The sequence below is a fragment of the Octopus bimaculoides genome, chromosome 5 (assembly GCF_046866305.1).
Source record: "Octopus bimaculoides isolate indiv1 chromosome 5, ASM4686630v1, whole genome shotgun sequence".
Lineage (NCBI taxonomy): Eukaryota > Metazoa > Mollusca > Cephalopoda > Octopoda > Octopodidae > Octopus > Octopus bimaculoides.
In genome coordinates, this window is record NC_142932.1 from 36,172,225 (window position 1) to 36,179,724 (window position 7,500).

Genomic DNA, 7,500 nt, shown 5'->3' on the forward strand with positions numbered 1-7,500 from the left:
ACTGCCCTGCAATCGTTCGGCATCAAAATACACATGGCCACTATCAGAGATTAAGCGATAAAAAACGAGAAAGAATGAGAGAAGTAAAGGAAAAATCGAGAAGAAACGAAGACACGAGAAAAGTTTTAAGGGAGAACGAGATAAATCTGTCGCTTGTTCCCCTTTTCGCTTTACTCTTTCTTTCTCATTTGTCCCCAGAGAACAGCCATCTTCATGTTGTGCATGCTATAAGCCCACGCGATTAGCCTACATTCTGAAACACTGTAAATCATATTTAATACCTAAAACTCGCTTGATGGAGAAATTATTTTAACGTACTCCATGTCGCTGAAATGACGGTCTCACTGCTTTTGTTAGGCTCCCTGACAACAAGACACTAACAGCTTCCTGTTTAGCCAGCCATGCGGTCCAAGAATTTTTTTTTTTTCTAGCGCATCTGGTGTCGCTGAATTTGATGATCTCACCTCTGATAACATCAAGTGACACGCTTCAACGAATAGCTGTTCATCCTCCAACAGCCAACTCAGACTTCCTGTGTTTCTTCATTCGGTAATCTAAGCATAAAGAGCGGTGTCTCGGTTTGAAACATGCGAAACTTAGTTAACTCGTATGTGGTCGAATCGAACTGTTTTAAATAATACTGATAAGATACATACATGCATATGTACATACATATTAATCAATCAATCAATCAATCAATCAATCAATCAATTAATCAATCAATTAGTCAATCAATCAATCTATCTATCTATCTATCTATCTATCTATCTATCTATCTATCTATCTATCTATCTATCTATCTATCTATACACATATATAGACACATAGCTATGTTTATACAGTTATTTAACGCCTTCCCAAAACACCTGAGAGACCTCCGTGGGGTGGGGGTAGATGTTTTCAAGAAACAACTTGACCTCTTGCTATCCAAAATCCCAGATAAGCCAATATCAAGGCAGGATGCTCAAAAGAGGTCAGCATTGTCAAGCTCCCTCCTTCACAGAAAACCAATCACATGTGTGTGTGTTTGGGACTAATTGGTATGTGTTGAAGTGTTGAGCAAAGCAAAGTCACAGTTTGGGGCTACCTGTTGTCATCCGTGGTCGGCGCATATTTCCATTGGATCTACCTCAGGAATTCCAGTGTTAGCTGAGATAATTATCATAACAACAACATCAACAATAACAACAACAACAACAACAACAACAATAATAATAATAATAATAATAATAATAATAATAATAATAATAATAATAATGTATAGATATATATATATAGGTACACATGTGTATGCGCGTATATATATATATATATATATATATATATATATATATATATATATATACATATATGTATGCATGTTTATATATATATATATATATATATATATATATATATATATATATGTGTGTGTGTGTGTGTGTGTATGTATGTATGTATGTATGTATGAGTGTGACTCCTTGTGTGTATATGTGCGTTTACATAATATATATTAAAAAAATACACGTATATACATTTATATATGAAAGCGTATATTTATTTCTATATGTGAAGACAGAAAGGTGAGAGAGAGAGAGAACGCGAAAGAAGAAGGAAGAAGAGAAGGAGGGAAAGAAGGAAAGGGTGAAGAAAGAGAGGATAGAAAAAGAGGAAGACTCACTCGGAGACGAGCAAAGGCCATTGACATAGCTCAGTCCAAACCATACCAAAACCAAACCATTGAAAATACACGTAAGACAATAAAAACAAGTAAAAAAAATCAGTAAAAGAAAGCAAGAAAGAAAGAAAAAGAACATAAATAAAGCGTAGTGGACGTATGCCTGTGTATAATAATGCGCCAATATGAAAAAAGAAAACAGGAAAAAGAAAAGAAACTTGAAAGGACACCATAAAGTGAGAAGGCTAAAAAGGAAATAGGAAATTGCTACTTGGCAAAGATGTAATGACCGACAGTTGGTTAAAGACAGAAAGACAGTATTAGAAGAAAGAACAGATGAATAATATTTCATCTTACGTGTTATTGTGTAAGTAATTGAATTGAGGATTTAGCTAGTGGTCTTGTCTAAATGCCTAGCAGCAAACTAACCGAACTAGTAAGCTACAGCTTGAATAAACTGGTCATTTTCCTGAGCACATAAACGCTAAAATCACAACTCTTCGCTCATATTGCTCTATACGTTTCGCTGCATATCTAACGCTTCGATTTACTCTTTTTTTTTCCATCTGTATCTATGTCTCTTAACCAATCTGTGTATGTGTTACTCACTCAATGCCTCTCTCTCTCTCTTTCTCTCTCTCAATGTTCCTCTCTTTCAATATCTCTCTCCGTCTCCATTTCTTTCTAGTTATTTTGTTTTTCTCTGTAACTTATCTTTGTTTCAATTTACTATTTCTATTTTCTGTCTGATCTTTTGATTTCTCTCATTTACTTTCTTTCTCTTTTTCTTTCTCTCTTTCAAAACACACACACACACACACACACACACACACACACACACACACACGCACGCACACACACGCACATATATACATATACAATATACGATGAACATACACATATATACACATACTAGTTAGATATGTATGTGTGTGTGTTATATGTATATGTACGTACTCTCACACACACATATACATACATAGCTTTTCCCTGTGCAGGTGAAAGACTACTCAGAGACAACTGATGATTAATTTCATTGATACTCAGAGTTTTAAGTCACGCGTTTAATCAGCAGAATTTCAATTACATCTTCCTGAACTTATTACTGAGACTAGAGAGCAACGGTGTGAATCAATTGGTTGAGGCTCACTTGTTAAGCATTAATATTATTCAGTGTTTCCTACATATCAAAGCATGACATTCGGACGAGTAAGTAACAAACCGGCGCACTCCATGGACGAGACTCAAGGTGGATGAAATGCGTCTGTCGTTCTCGTGATTACTTTTGCAACGACGTTCGTCTCGATCCAATGCATATTGTATATTGAGCAAATGTCGATGAAGAGATTTTATCTCAGACAAAAACACAACATCTTGCTTTAAAATGGAGTATATACATTCCCCATGATACACAGGTGGCAATTAAATTTAATGCTGTTTCCATTGCGTTCACAGTCTTTTACTTATGAACAGATCAAACATCTTAACCACATAGTCGAACACCTTCACACAGACACATATATAATGGATTGTCGTGTTTCCGTTGGATGGATTCCTGCTGACAAAGTTTTCTATAAGATTCCTCATAATCTTCTATAATATTAATTGTGTCAGATTTTTGAGTTGATGTCAATTGAAATTCATCTTTAAGAAGTTTTATTTAATTTGAGAGGTTTATTTTTTTCGGATCAGTATTTTCTTGTCTCTTTGTATCCTTAAGGTTTTCTTTCGTTTCTGTTTCCAGCCTCTGCTCCCTAGAAAAAAGGTTTCTTGTTCTGCGAGCTATTGGTTCTCTGCATTTCTGTTGTTCTATTTTGTTGGAAGGATGATATCAAAGTCGTTGTACCATCTAACTTGGTATGTTTGCGTTCTCTTAAGAAATCTTCTTTGGTTTGAATTGTTGTATTCTTCCATTGTTCTTCCCAAATCATTTGATCTAAAATTACATCCAATTATTGCAGGGCCTACATCTAGCGTCCACAGACTAAGCAATCTCCCGGACATGATTTTTAAACCACTATGCAACCTGGTCCCTCATTTCACCAAAGATGACATGGTCTTTCTAAACCCTGTTTCACAAAAAATAAAAACGAGAGATACTGATGAGTTTTGTCGTAACCATTCTCTACACAAGCATCATCCCATGGAGTAGGATTAAAAGCAGTAGGTTTTCGGATAGGCAAATATCTACAAATAATTCAGGAGAGATTCCCTAAAGAATTAACACTTCAAGAATTACGATTGGTACTAGAAAACAACCAGGTTTTCTGTGATAGCCAATATTACCTACATATGCAAGACGCGACAACAGGTACAGAAGGTGCACCAGCATTTGCAACACTAGTATTGGTATTCCTGGAAGAAAAATTCTATTCCTTGTTTGTAACTACTTTTGATAAACATTTCCATGGGAAACAGAAAAAGTTTCTTGGATGACTGCTACATATTTTTGAATAAATATAAGGATATTTCAGGATTCCTTAAATTAACGAACATCATCCATGGATCGATCTAGCTGACTATGGGAATGAATGAAAAGAAAGTTCCTTTTCTGGACATCCTGATAATGAAAAAAAAGGAGACAGTTACACTCGATCTCTACTGTCAGGACACAGACGCACACCAATACTTATATTTTGGATATTTCAACCCATCTCACACTAAAAGAAACATCCAAATTATTTAGTGGGATATATATGCTCGGTAATAGTTACAGACAGAAATATACCAGAGAAGCTATTGGCAGAACACAATATGTTCTTTCAGAAAAAAAACAAAAAAACTGGCCACAAAACGTGATAGATCATGCCATAACCAAACAGAAATCCTAATATCTGCCTTTGGAGAAACGTTAAGAATGAGTGTGAAAGGAGAAACAGAACTATAAATATTCAATTTGTTGGTACTCATAATTCTAGAAACCACAATATCTTACATTTGGTCAAACGATACCTTCCAATTCTACATCAATCATTGAAACCCCGACAAATAATTAAAGAATCACAAATTATCAACAGCCGAAGACAACCAGCAAATCTCAAAAGACTATTAACTAAGATGACATTGACACTAGAGAAAGAAATAATGAAGGAAAGAAACTGTGGAAATCCTTATTGTCGCAAGTGTGAAATAAGTGAAAAAGGACCGAGCAACATATTGAAGAATGAAAATGAAGTAAACGTGAATGCTAACATGAATTGCAAAAGGAACAAAAAATCTCATCTACTGCATCACAAACCAGCAAAGCAATGATAATTACATGAGAGAAACCTTATCAAAATTAATCAGACTTTTGAGAATTCACAGACAACAAACTGAAAAATTCATCTCTTAGAAATCCACCTTGTAATGAACATCTAAATATTTATGCGAATGGAAAACTGAAAATAAAAGAGAACGACCATCGACGAAAAGCAGGAAAAGAATATTATATAAGAATTCTGAATCCAAAAGTAAATCAGAAATATTCAACACAATTCTTAGAAACAAACAAGTTTCGCTCCACATACTGGCCCAGGACACATGTATCTATATATGTATGTATATTTATATTGTTGTATTTCAGGATGGTCATTTTTTGTTGACAAATAAACACACCCACTATATATTTCTGTTTCAACACACGATTTCACTTTAGGAATCTTGTAAAACGAATTTATAAAGTTATATATATATATATATATATATATATATATATATATATATATATATATATATATATATATATATATATATATATATATATATATATATATATATAAAAATATATATATATATACACATATGTAAACGTGTGTGTGTATATATATATTAAGTAAAAAGAAAATATCAATATTTAATACGTTATAGAATATACACGCATTTCTCCAAAACACTGTAAGAATTACATAAGAGTTGTAGAAACATCATTGCACATCACCTCATTAGTGTTCCGCAATAATTAAAATCAAAGATGTTAAGAATCTCAGCTTTGAGTTGCAACCGTTATGTAATTATTACAGCATTATGCCGAATCGCGCGTATGTTTTGTAAGGCTTTGAAGTCCACACCTGTTTTTGCTAATTATTATCATTTCCATTTTTCTGATATTCCGCACACTAGACTAGCCTAAGGTCGATGTCCTGCATCGTACAACACACGATGGTGCGGTGGAATATGGAAACTACTATCGCGCCCACGCTTCTGCTATGCATCGCGGTTTACAATGCCTTTTCTTGATGCTTATATATATATATATATATATATATATATATATATATATATATGATAGATCGTTAGTCACTGAACCTTTTTCTTTTTTCTCTCCTTATTTATTTCTGTGTTCCTTTCTGACGAAGAGCGTAGACGCGAAACGTAAAAGACTTTCTCACTTCTGGAGCGTTAAACTAATACATCTGTTTATTGTTTACACTCTCGTCTTCGTCTTTTGTTTGTTTTTTTGGGGGGGGTTTTTTTGTAAATTCTCACTACGTACATATATATATATATATAATATACACACGCGCGCGTTTATATGACCTTCCAATGTACTTTTTCTGAAACACGCTCATTCAAAGAGTTCCAAATTATTGCCAAGAATATCAATGTTTGAATTGTGTATCTAACTGCAATTCTGCAACTGTGTATTATTGTATAATATTGCAGTTTGTTTTATAATGGCAGCAAGATTTATTGAGTTGTATGTGGAAAAACAGAAAATGAAGGAAAATGATATACAACTAATTTTTCTTGTTACAACTACGAATACACCCGTTTTAAGGCTGCTATAAGCATCAGGTTTTCTATAATCAACATAGGTGGATATGGCAAAATACACAATAAGAATCGAAGATAAAAAATACGAGCAAGATAAGCAAAATATTTTTAGCTTCTTTTACAGACAAAACTGAAACTGCATATTTTTTTTTGTGATACGATCTAAATAATGACTTACTTAATGGTCATAAAATAACAAAAAGCAACCCTGTTTTTGTTGCGATTAATTTTATTCGAAAAAATGATGAGAGCAATTTTATTGTTAAAAGAATAAACACTGGGCAAACAACGCCGCGGACATTCACTCGGAGCCGACGTGTCTTCAACAACATTCCTATTGCTTGTTACACTGTGACGGCGCGATGGTTAGTGGTTACGGTATTCAGCTTACAATCATAATGTCATGAGTTCGATTCCAGGGGGTACACTTTATTTCATGTTGCTCCAGTTCACTCTGCAGGTAACAATGGGTAGTATCTGTCAATCAAAGGGCCAGTTTTATCACATTCTGCATCACACTGTATCTCCCTGAGGACTACATTAAAGGTGCGCGTGTCTGTGGAATAGTCAGCTATTTGCACGTTAATTTCAAAGAGAAGGATGCTCCATTGATCGGAGCAACGTTACACCAAACCAAGTTTCTATTGCTGCAGCATTACCAGTGCTATCCCACGGCATTCGTACACTAAACACTTGCCTTGTAGCCCCACGAGTCTAGAAAGCCAATGCAAGTCAATCTATGCCGTAGGAGACCCCAGGACCTTGCTTTCTCGGTGGCACTAAAGTGCCGTTGTAGTGGTCTGGTGTAGGTCATTCTGCTACGAGGCAGATTGACTGACCTCGTTATGTGGCAGTAAGTATATCAATTATAATAACATTTCAAGGAAATGCTATTTAATTATTAAAAATATTTCTCCAAAAAGTACGTAATTTGACTCTGATTATTAGGAGACTAAATGAGTTAATACGATTAACGAAATCGTGGTGAATACATACAACTGTGTAATGTCTCTTCCTTTTGGAAAACTATCACTCTTTTCATATGCCCTTTCAACGACTAAAACAATATCCGAGGAAGAAAGCAGTGG